The sequence below is a fragment of the Leptonychotes weddellii genome, chromosome 1, assembly GCF_054177405.1.
Source record: "Leptonychotes weddellii isolate Sample4059 chromosome 1, ASM5417740v2, whole genome shotgun sequence".
NCBI classification, from domain to species: domain Eukaryota; kingdom Metazoa; phylum Chordata; class Mammalia; order Carnivora; family Phocidae; genus Leptonychotes; species Leptonychotes weddellii.
This window is the reverse complement of record NC_138369.1, coordinates 155,423,651-155,436,864: the sequence shown is the minus strand read 5'-3', so window position 1 is coordinate 155,436,864 and position 13,214 is coordinate 155,423,651. Positions and strand designations below refer to the sequence as shown.

General features: G+C 34.8%; 1 pseudogene; it reads right to left on the bottom strand.

Moving 5' to 3' along the window:
* Positions 1-2,593: 2,593 nt before the first annotated feature.
* LOC115945074 (small nuclear ribonucleoprotein G pseudogene) lies at positions 2,594-2,967 on the bottom strand (annotated as a pseudogene).
* Between the last annotated feature and the right edge of the window lie 10,247 nt (positions 2,968-13,214).

Sequence of the window (13,214 nt, the reverse complement as noted above, 5' to 3'; positions counted from 1 at the left end):
GTGGAAAAAAAGGCAGGAAGATCTGTTAGCAAAGAGAGTTTGGGACAGATCCTAAAAATTGGTAGATATGAGTTCAATGGTAATTTAATTAGCTCGATTCCAAAGACTGTCAGTTAAATAAAGAAACTCTTAGGATACATTTTTTTTTTCTCTTTCATGCAATGAAAGGAAATGACTCTATTATATGTTTTCTTACAGAGCATGTGTTTGGTCATATTCTGAGTAATTTTGCTTGAAATAATGCGGCTTTATTAAAAACACGAGCAGGAAACAAGAAGTGTTTATGTCTCAGATGAGGATTGTCATGAATGTTTTGCACAATTTCATTGTACAATGTGTCCACGCTAAGCGTATGTGACATTCTAAACTGCCTGTGGGAAAGCATGAAACCAAAGAGAAATTAAAGTAATTCCTAAACTAGAGGAAAGGACTAAGCTTTCACTCATTTTATTTTAGTATTATGAATAAAATTGTGTTGCTGTGTTGATAAATACAAAGTTATCCAAAGCAAGAGGCATCTGAGCATTTTTGTTTTATACCATTGTACATTTAATGTGTGCTTTTATCAACCTTTAAAAAATAAAGAATAAGGGCACCTGGGTGGCTCAGTCGTTAAGCATCTGCCTTCAGCTCAGGTCACAATCCCGGTGTCCTGGGATCAAGCCACACGTCGGTCTCTCTGCTCAGAGGAGAGTCTGCTTCTCCCTCTCCCACTGCCCCTGTTTGTATTCCCTCTCTCGCTGTCTCTGTCAAAATAAATAAATAAAATCTTTAAAAATAAATAAATAAATAAATATAAAGAATAGACTTCTATGGGCAAAATTGTGAAAAATACTTAAATTGATACAGTATGTTAACATATGCAGATTCCTTTTACCTTCATAAAGTAGTTCAATCATTATACCCACTGCTAAGTGGGTATCAATGTCTTAGTTTTACAGAGAATTGAAGAGATTAAATGATTTTTTTTTTCAAAGAACCATAACTAGAAACTGGCAAATTCAATATGCAACTCAGGGCTCCTGATTTTATGTTCAGTACTCTTTTTCCACCACAAATGTGTACTGTGTTGCTCTCTTTTCTTCTTTATTTTCTCTCTCCCACTTTTAAGCAAGCAGGACTTCTGTTAACTCTGTTTTTTCCCTCAACCTTTGCAGACATTACCCTCTTGTGTCAGGCAAAGTCATCTAAGTAACAGATTATTTGAATACTCTGACCCTTGACCAACTCAAGCATGGTACTACTAGAGGAACCTTATGCCTTTATTGAGTCCCTAATATCTTTAATGTTAATTACCTAAGAATGCCAGAAGAGGCCTGGCCAAGTAGCTGTCTGGCTACATGAACTCCATGTTCCCTAAGGAGATACACACTAGTGGGAAAGGCAAGCCTTAAATTCTGAAGGCCACAGCGTGGCTAGTCACAATTATTCAGAGCTGTAAACCTCCCCCCTATATTATTTCTTCTTTTTATTCTCCCTAGTTTCCCACACAGTCCCTCCAGATGGTATTTTTCTACCTTTTTAATACTTTTGATCCTTGTTTTTCCCCAGAGACCAGTTTTGTTCTGTTTTTTTTTTTTTTTAAAGATTTTATTTATTTATTTGACAGAGAGACACAGTGAGAGTGGGAACACAAGCAGGGGGAGTGGGAGAGAGAGAAGCAGGCTTCCCGCCGAGCAGGGAGCCCGATGCGGGGCTCGATCCCAGGACCCTGGGATCATGACCTGAGCCGAAGGCAGACACTTAACGACTGAGCCACCCAGGTGCCCCAGTTTTGTTCTGTTTTTAATCTGTTTCTAAAAAATAACTTCACATACTAATATAGTATATTCTCATTTGCTTTCTGTTACACTCTTTCCTCCAATCATTGATTTAACAAATATTTGCTATGTAGCCGAATATGGGCTATGTCGTGGTGTACAAAAATATGCCATCTTTTAAAGACTTTTTTCCAAGACAACTTTCTCTAATTTAAAGAGAAATATAAGTACAAGTTGTGCAACTTCTTAATAAGCAATTCAAAAAAAAAAAAAAAAACCTTCAGGAACACAGTAATGGTAAGAACATAATGAGACAGTAGGTGTGGATGGGCTGTTAGGAGGGTTAATATTTGAAACTGATTTTAAAGGTAGAATCAGGAGATTGAAAACACCGTGGCAGGGCGCCTGGGTGGCTCAGTTGGTTGAGCGACTGCCTTCAGCTCAGGTCATGATCCTGGAGTACCTGGATCGAGTCCCGCATCGGGCTCCCTGCTCAGCGAGGAGACTGCTTCTCCCTCTAACCCTCCCCCATCTCATGTACACTCTCTCTCTCTCTCATTCTCGCTCTCTCAAATAAATAAATAAATCTTTAAAAAAAAAAAAAAAAGAAAACACCGTGGCATTCCAGAGAAAGGTTGCACCATATGTAAATCACAGAATATGAAATTGCATTATGAATTTTGAAGGAAGACTGGACTGTAGATGCATTTTTGGAAGTAGTAAAAGATGAAGTTCAAAAGGGAGATAAGAGTCAGATTGCAAAGACCCTTTATGGCACATTAAGGAGCAGAGCCTCTACCTATGGGGAACAGGGACCTACTCAATGATTTTTTTTTTTTACTATTATAAAAGTTTATTTAACAAAAAAGTTCAATATGAAAATGCACACGACCTGATTTTTATATTGTAGTAAAACAGGTACTATGGAGGGGACATGTGAAAGCAGTTGATTTCTTCTGATGAACACACCCATTGTTTATACTCGCTCCAAGACTTCTAACATGATGATACTATTTCCTCATATTACCGCCATTCCAATATTGTTCTGCTGCCCACTAGTTGCTATCTCCACACATTTATCTATCACAAGATTCATAAATGGATCGAACCCCCGCAGTATTCCTTGGACATGTCTGCCACCATTTAATTTCAATGATAATTTCTAATCCGTAAATTTTTTCAACTCGGGAGGGTGAGCTTTGCTCATGGTGTCCACTCGGCAAGCTCAAAGATGCCTCCAAAACCTACTCAACGATTTTTAAAAGTAGAGTAATGTAATCAGCTATGTGTGTTTAAAAAGGCATGCTGGTGACAGTGTAGAAGATGAATTGGAGAAAGGAAAAGATAAGGGGCAGGGAGAAAGAGGAAGTAATTATACACATCCAATTATGTCATGATGAGAATCTTAACTATGACAAAATCTAAACATAAGTGCTATATCAAAGCCATAAAAAGAGAACAGAAGTGTGTGCAATATACGTAAAGGACACAGAAGATAGGTTTGCTGATTCTGTCCGTGGAAAGGATGATTTCAAAGAGGAAGTCGTGAACTATAGGAAACGTATAACTTAGTGGGATTGTCAAAGTGAATGGTGGCTACTAAATGGCATTAGAGTGGTAGAGAAGAAAATGTGATAAAGCTGTTCTGAAGTGGGAGGCGTCATATGTCATCTAGGAGGGTGCATTGAGGAAGGTGAAGCTTGCAGGTGGTAAAACAATGGTGAGTCAGAAATTCCTGGTTTCTGGAGGAAAATGTCTCAGTAACAGAGAATGCTGTCTTTTGTGGAATTCTCAGACCCAAAGGGAATCTGACATCTCCTCACTGTCTCAAAGGCACCCTATGGCCACAACATATTTGTTAATGCATTGGAGCTCAGGGTACCATCAGCTAAGTTTCCAAGAGTTAGGATTGCTCAGAGTTCTCCCCTGAAGAGAGATGCAAGTTTGCACCTTCCTTTACACAGGAACCACAGAACATAAATTATTCATTTAAGAACAAGACTGAACATAGAAATTAGAAAGACACTTGAGCAGATGATTTAATTCAGGAATCTTATCCCCCATAAAAGTGGTCTCTCAAGAGTCACCAACAGAAAAATCTGTAAAATATCTTAAAGCATTTCAGGAGGTAGCTGCCAGTGTGAGAGCTAAAAATGAGATTGCTGGGATAATCATGTCAAGAAGTCGGCTCCTGCAGAGAACCCACTGAGGCAAAAGCAAAACAGATGTGTTTGACAGGTTGGAAAATGGCAGCAAAAGAATGAAACATTGAATTTGTAAATTTATAAAAAAAAATCAGCTTCCCTAAGGGCTTTTCCTTGGGGACCTCTGAGTAAAGTAAAAGAACTTGTTAGAAAGAAAAATGTCATTGTATTTTTAAGGGTTTAAGAAAAAAAATAATTAAATAAATGAAGCCAGTTTAAAATCATAGACTTTGGGTAATTAGATGTTTCCCTGGCATCACTGAGTCCACCAATATGGAGCCCATATGACGAAAAGAAAAAAATTAAATGGGGCAGGGGAGAAAGTTGATATGTATTAAACAGCTACTACAGCCTGAACACTTTGCTGGATGTTTTACACGTGTTTTCTCATTTAATCTTCATAAAAGTCTTATGAAATAGGAATTACTCTCCCTATCACAAAGGGAAGTTGTCTGATGTCGAGAGAGGTTAGGTAAATGTATTTATTTACACAGCTTCAAGAAAAAAGACTTCCGGGATATGAAAATGATTAAAGATACCTATGATATGGCAAAAATGAAAATAATAATAATAATAATTTTAAAGTGGATGAGACAGATGCTAAAAAAGAAAGGGTAATACGGAGCAAAGAGCATATAAAACTGCATTCCTCATTAAATCTAAAAGTGGCTTATTGGACACATCTCTGTGATACTTAATAAAGAAATGTGATACTTCCTCTTTTTGTGTTTCTAATACTCTCAAGAGAATTATTTTTCAGAATTTCTGGAAGGTGACATTAGCTGGTGTAACCCCTCTAGTCCTTTGTTCATGAAGTTCTTGTGGGGATCCTAGATTCGGTAGGAAAGTCACAGAAGTGCTGTAGGACTGGTTATACTTAACCATGCACGTAAAACAAGCTGCCTTTTAAATAAAGTTTGACAGCATTCTTGAGAAGTCTATGGTTGATAGGTGGATAGAAATAATATTTGGCTTTAGGGCAAAAAAATTCTGTTTAGAATAGACAGAATTCCTGTCTAGAACAGGAATATTAAGGGAAAAAAATTCATTGCTAATTTTAGGAGGCATTTGTGTCTGATCTATCTATGGAAAATAATGGACTATGAATAAAGGGAATACTAAAGAGTTTGTGAGACTGGTGTGTATATATATATATACATAGAGAGAGAGAGAAGAATCTGGAATTGTATGTCAAAGTCAAGAACTCAATATATCGACTCTAAAATCATGAAAGAAGGGCTTTGAAAAATGACTATGTGTGAAGTGCTCAATGGGAGGTGCCAGCATTTTTAAAAAGCCTACAGGGACAAAATTGGGGACATAAATGAGTTAAGTAAACCTGAGAGAAAGAATTAGAAAGTGGTGGGTGTGTAATTAATGGGAGGAGGTGCACTTGGCTGGCTGCCTCCACCAAGATTTAGCAGAGGGATCTCATACCAAGGATAAAATAGAGACAAAGCCCTCTTCACTTTATCATTTACAATGTGTAGGGTATATTAAAAAATTTACTAAACATATAAAGAAATATAACAAAATTAAATTAAAATATAACAATAATAAAATCTTCAAATATTTGGAAATGAGCAATATACCTCTAAATAATCCACGGGTCAAGGAAGAATTCACAAGGGTATTAGAAAATACTTTGAACTGAATGATAATGTAAACACAACATATTAAAAATGATGGGATACCACTAAAGCAGGACCTAGATGAAAAATTATAACTTGAAATTCTATAATAGGAAAGAAAAAAAGTTTTTAAATAGATGATCTAAGCTTCTATCTTAAGAGGCTAGTAAAAAAAAGAAGAGCAAATCAAATTAAAATTAAGTAAAAGAAAGGTAAAACGAACAAACAGAAAAGCAACCGAACCAGGAAAACAATAAAATTGGAAACAAGCTAGAGAGAAAAAATCAACAAATCAAAAATTGGTGAAAATATTAATTTAATTGATAAACCGCTAGATTTTTCAAAAAAAAAGAAGAAAATGCACAAATTGCCACTATCGAGAATAATAGAAGTGACATCTTTACAAAGATTTTTCAAAAAAAAGAAGAAAATGCACAAATTGCCACTATCGAGAATAATAGAAGGGACATCTTTACAAATCTTAAAGACATTAAAGAGGGAATATTATGAAAGATTTTATGCAATAAATTCAACATTGTAGATGAAACTTATCATAGAAAGAAAGCTTTCAAAAGTAATTAAAAATCTTCACTAAAAGAAACCATTAGTACCACGTCTTCACTAGTGTATTCTATCAAACACCTAAGGAGGAAATAAAGTTGATCTTACACAAACTTCTTACATAAACTCTTTTTGAAAATCTAAGAGGCAGGAATACTTCCCAGCTTGTTTTATGAGGCAGACAAAACCTGACAAACACATTAAAAGAAAATCAATTAATGACAATATCAATTAGAAACATAGAGGCAAAAATCTTCAGGAAAACACCAGCAAAACAAAGCCAACAATTCATAAAAAAGATAATAGACCCAAATCAAGTGAGGTTAATTACAAGAGAGCAAGATTGGTTCAATTTTCAGAAATCAATCAGTGTAATTAACCACATTAAAAACTAGAAGAGAAAAATTATATTATAATCTTAGAATTAAACACCCAGTGTAAAGAAATAGTTAAGTTAGGAAATGATGCATTCAAAGGGTGTATGAGAAAAATACTTCTGTCAGAATTCAACAATTGATTAGAGCCTAAATAGATGATGGTAAGGGGCGCCCAGGTGGCTCAGTTGATTAAGCCACTGTCTTCGGCTCAGGTCATGATCCCGGAGTCCCAGGATCGAGTCCCGCGTCGGGCTCCCCGCTCAGTGGGGAGTCTGCTTCTCCCTCTGACCCTCTCGCCTCTCATGCTCTCTCTCACTCTCTCTCTCAAATAAACATATAAAATCTTTGAAAGAAAAAAAGATGATGGTAAATTATGGGGGTTGAGGAAGCGATCAGGGAACTGGGGAGAAGGACTTTGTAATCTGAATGGAATGAAAGCTATAAGAAAATCTAATAATGATGGAGGTGGCAATTAATACAAAGAAGGCTCAATGTCTATAGGTGTTCGAGAAAACTTAAATGTTAAAGGGCACATGTGCATGATAACAAAAAGCTAAAATCATGGCTTATTTTATCAAAAGAAAAAGAACTTTGCCATTTTATTATTTCAAAAGCACAAATGTAAAACAGCAAATCAAAACAGTTTTTTCTAATGTCCTATTTAAAGCATTTAATTTAAAATAATATTTAGTCTGTGAAGACCTAATATTATTGTTGTTTATATTATTGTTGAATATAAGATGAAAAACTAATCTTTTTATCTATAATAGCATATGGCATGTAGGAGGTACCCAATAAATGTGTGTTGAATGGATGAATGAATTAATGAGATTTGGAATATTTTTATGGTAAGCTTTATAGTATAATTTTAGAACTTTAAAGCATAATTAAACAAAATATGTTGAACAGCTTTTTATCCTTGGAAGAAGATATATATGTATATGTGTGTGTGTATTAATTTTAAAATTTTATAAATTTTAAAATTTATATTATATACATACAGACAAACATATGTATATATGCTTTCTCTGTTTTTGAAGAATAATTGAAATACAATGTATTAGTTTCCAGTGTATAACACAGGAATTCAATATTTATATACATCAGGAAATGGTCACCACAGTAAGCCCATTTACCATCTGTCACCATTCAAAGGTGTGACAACTGCATATACTTTACTTCCAATGCTTTACTTGCCTTGAATTTAAACTTATCATTTGTATGAACATTTTGTACAAAGTAAATGTACATTTTGATAAAAATACGTATGGTTATTATGAACCTATATGCTTCTTTTTACTATTTTAATAAGATTTATTTCATTGTTTTTTGTTAAATACAGAAGAAATACAAACTTGCATCAGTAAGAATTTTTATTATAAACCATTTAAGGCTGTAGTCCAGAAGGGAATCTGTAAGTCCATATTGACTCCACTCCAGTGTAAGCTTCATTTCCCTCAATACACAAATGCATATGCAATACAACATAACTTCTATGAAGACAGGATGTTTTTTGATGTTGCTCTAGTTTCCCACAACCGTTCCTCAGAACAGTTCCTGAAACATAGTGATACATAACAAATTGATATGCTAATAAATTGAATAATTAAAGAATGAAAAATAAGCTTAGACTGTACATTTGCCATTAGGATTCCAACCATCTGATAGTGCACAAACTCTGTTTTGTTTTCTGTTGGGAGGTCAGTTTTGTCCACGGAGATGCAGCCTAAATGGTGAGTGAAGAAAGGAATTTAGAGAATCCCTAATAGAGATTGTCTTTTAATAGTTCTATTTGTTTAAAAGAACTAAAAAAAAATAAAGGGCCAAATAACATAAACTTGGGTTATGAAACAGTTAGGGGTAGAGGAGGGAGGGAAGATAGCGGAAAGTCAAGAAGATAAAGGCAATAGAGAAATTTATTAGTCTCCTAGGAGAATGTAATTTTAGTTTATTGCTGTACCTTTCATATTTGGGCCTTCTGGGTTTGTTATTAAAGAGTTTCTCTGGAGAGGTAGGGTCATTACTCTCTTCTGTTTATGGAAATAATATAAAGTTCTACTAGATGTGTCCAAAAGAGGTTGCAGAAGACATATACATTTATTTTTACACTTAAAGTATCCGTGCTCTCCAGTAGAAATTTTTGCAAGTTGGAAATACTTCACATTGTCCAATATGGTAGCTACTAACTATATGTGGCTATTGAGCATTTTAAATATAGCTATTGAGGAAATGAACTGTTGATTTTAATAACTTAAATTTAAATAGCCACATGTGGCTAAAGGCTACCAAATTGGACAGAGGAGCTTTAGATGATCAAAATAAGGCAAATCTGTTTTATTTTCACAATAGTCCAATACAGTATTATCATAAGGCAGAGTGTGAAACATTTCTTCCAACCAGCAAATCAGTGTAAATTTAGCCTCTGGAATGACCACAGACTCCAAAATGAAATGAGTATCACAAGAAAATGGGAATGTAGCAACCAGTTGGGAACACAAGAGTAAACCGATGGAGGTGGATAGAAGTAGATATAAGAGTGGATAAAAAGAATCATTATTTTCATAATAAAATAAATTGTGTCAGTACATAATTTTATGCAATGGGTCAAAATAAATGATTCTCTAATAAAAAATAAAATACAATCTTTGATCAAATTTTCATGCTAATTTTAGTAATTGCTTTACCTAAAGCCTATAAGGTTTTTCTTAAGAAACCTACCATATTAGAGAGGTTTAATATAATCTTTTGCTTCAGAGTATAACATTAAGAGCTTGATTATTAACTGATAAATATGATGCTTTTCATTCTTTTAATTTTGCAAAATTAAATTTTGACTGCATTACTATGATTTCGATGACTATTCATGCTAGTAAATGTATATTTACAATGCATATTTACTTTGAAAACCTTATATTGTGAAAGGGACTTCGAAGATCACTGAATACAGTCTGCTACTTCTATGAATAAAGAAATGGAAACCAATGAAATCTGAGGACTCTGTTTGTTCATTTGTTTTTAAACCTTATATGTTTAAAAAAAGTATATTTAAAATCCAAATGGATGCTACCTTATGTTTACTTGCAAAGTCTTTCTTATGAGTAAAGTAGTACACAAAAATCTTGACCTCATTGAAGATGAAGCCATCTGCATGGTGACATCACAGATTCCTCACATTACTGGTAAATATTTTAACATTGAACTGTTGCTGCTGACAATCATCAGTTTGATTGTAACTCAGGTATGTTTTTTAAGCATGATTTTTTTTTCATATAAACAGCCATGAATCTATGCCAATAAAATCTATATACCCCATTATATTGTTAACTCTCCCAAATGGGAAAAAGAATTATCTCCTCATAAAATTTGAAGTCTTAGTATTGGGAATAGAATTCATTGGAAGAAAGCATACCTGAGCATTCCCTAAAGGCATACTATGTAGGCTGTTTGCCATTTTCTTATACTGCACTTCTTACAACTTCAATCCACTTCAATCACAGAGATTAGTTTCAGGATGGGCAGGCTCAGGAACGAACAATTCCATCCTGCCTCAATACAACCTATTCGTTATGACAAGAATTGTTCTTTATTGTTGACATATTCCAGTCTTCTTCCCCAAACCAGAAGGCTATATATAAGAAAGATAGTATGATGTTGGGAGGAAGCAGGGATCAGAGAACCACATTCTGAAACTGTTTTTAGATCATAATCTTTGGTATTTCTAAGAAGAAAATCATCTTGCTGTGGTTTCAAGACCTCTTTGAAACAAATACATTTCAGAAGTCATCAGGGAAAAACATTGCTACACAACATTGTTTCTTCTTCCTTTTTTTTCTTTCCCTAGCTAATTTTTTGCTTTCTTCCCTGGTAGAAAAGCAATATGTAACAGCTGTATGATTTATGCAATAATTGATGCAAAACTACATTGAATTCCCAGGTCATTCACCATATCGTTTGCCAATTAATATCAGTAAAAGCGGTGTGATTTGATTTCTCAAACATGCAAGTGAGATCACTTTCACCGCTCTGGAATGCCAAGTGAAACCACAGACTGGTATTTCTGCATTGCCTCTCTGAGTCTGAAAGCAGGGAACTGTTGCTGTTTCTTTTTCATCACAATGGCAATGAAATTTTACTGATCTGTTGACTGTGCAGAAGTATCATACCTTTTGCCTGATTCTTGCCAGGAATTAGAAGATCCTTTCATGTTAGAGGACAGGTTGAAATCCATTGCTAATGTGAACCATATTTAAAATGAGACTTCTTGGTAAAGGCCGGAAGGCAGCTATAGTTTAAGAGTTTTGGGATGGTTCCTCGTGGCACTCTTACTTGGCCAACGCTCACTTGATTCTGGACTTGTAATGTCTTCTCCCCTCAGCATTAATAATCAGATTATTTTCAACCACAGTTGTAAACTCTCAAATATCCTGGAAAAACTCCTTACGTTAAACTCACTTTCCCCAATTAACAAACAACTGAAAAGATGTTTAACATCTGCTAAACTTTAAGAATTATTTATCTTTTAAAAAGTTAAATTGTAGGAACGCCTGGGTGGCTCAGTCAGTTGAGCGTCTGCCTTCGGTTCGGGTCATGATCCCAGAGTCCTGGGATCGAGCCCCGTATCGGGGTCCCTGCTCAGCGGGGAGCCTGCTTCTCCCTCTCTCTCTGCCTGTTGATCTCCCTATTTGTTCTCTCTCTCTCTCTGACAAATAAATAATGAAAAAAAAAAAAGTTAAATTGTAAAGGAGTATACTCGTGTTTCATCACTGGCTCTGGGAAATCTTCACAGGCAAGTTTCCCAATAAAAAGCAATCATTGTCCCTGCACCCAGCATGCAAATCTATGGTGCAATCCTTGGTCCACAAAGCATTCAGGGACAAGCTCACCATAGCCAGGCAAACCTTGATGTACTTGTGAAATTAGAATAATTGCTATGACCACCACCACCACCACCCTCCCAGCAATTCCTGAGGTCACTACACATATGAACTAAGGCAAATGAGACTATAAGCAAACACCTCATGACTTGAGACAAACAAAAGATATTGTTAATTATCAGTGTGTACCAAAGGATTTCACTCATATGTGGAATATAAGAAATGAAATGGATGAACATTGGGGGGAGAAAAGGAGAGAGAGGCAAACTAAAAAAGACTCTTAACTACATAGAACAAACTGAAGGTTGTTGGAGGGGAAGTCGGGGGGCGGGGGGATAGGCTACAAGAGTGATGGGGATTAAGGAGGGCACTTGTGATGAGCACTGGGCATTGCATGTAAATGATTAATCACAAAATTCTATTACCAAAACTAATATTACACTATATGTTAACTAACTGGATTAAATAAAAACGTAAAAAGGAAAAAAAATCAGTGTATTCCATTTACTCCATTGCAAAAACTCAGTGCTAGCCATATTTTATCCAGCTAGAGGATGTTTAAAAAGCTTTAAAGTTCAATTTTTATAATGAGCACTCTGCTATTGAAATGGATTTTACTCAGTCTCCTTTTGAAAGCAATAAATTCTCTAGGATAGAGAAAGCTTCTGTATCTCTAGCACCTCAAGTCAATTCCTTTGATAAATACAGAATTGATAAAAAGGGAAAGAGAAAGAAAAAAGAAAACAAGAAATAACAAGAAAAAATAGAAAGTTTTTAATCAGTTGTTCCAGATTCCCCACTTCTTAACCTTGAGTAGCTTCTGCCAACTCTACAGATATTTTGCAAGTGTCATTGTTCAAAATAAATAAAACTTAAAGCCAAACACTCCTCAAATATGAAGAGAATTACATAATTATTGTATTGGAGCAAACAACACTTATGATTATAGTTTAGTCTTGAATCACAAACCATATTAAATATTATATCTTCTGCTTTAAGGATATTCAATACATTAAACATCTGGATTTGGAAGAAAATGTCACAGAAAATTAGAGATAAGAGGGACTTCAAAGATCACTGAATACAGTCTGCTACATCTATGAATAAAGAAATGGAAACCAATGAAATCTGAGGACTCTGTTTGTTTATTTGTTTCAGCATTCTGGCTTCAACAGAGCTGGACAAGCTGTGAGTCATCAGAAAGGAATTTAGAGGAGAAATTAATCAAGGTTTAGTCTTTTTTCAAACGGCATGTTGTATTTCAGGTATTTGGGGATTATTCTTATTTTTTTTCTAGAGGTTAAATGAAGGTCTTGGTCAAATAGTGAGCAAAAAAGTAATTAATTTTATCATTTAATTTATTAAAAGATTTACTAGAGGTTACTTTTAAATATGAGCTTGTCAAATGAAAACATACTTAAATTTACAAGATTATTTGCTCATAACGTTTCAGGAATGCATCTGTAATATGAAATGTAGTATGTCTCTGGAGCCTCATTATACAATGACCAATATCTTAACAGCACCCTTGCTAAATACAATAAAGAACTTGGGCCATTTTTTTATATCATTCTGAAATCAATGCCTATGGTTATTACCTCCAAATGCATTCACAAAAGCAAATTTTAGGTGATGAGTTAATAGACAAAAATAATACAAGTATGGCATTTGGTATTTATTTAATACAAAGGTAGATTGTAAATTATCTAGAGCATGAAATTTTAACCTGTAGTTCATGGACAGAATTAACAGGAACATGAACTCACTATGTATGCATACTGTTGTTTGATTTTAGGAGGTGCCTGAG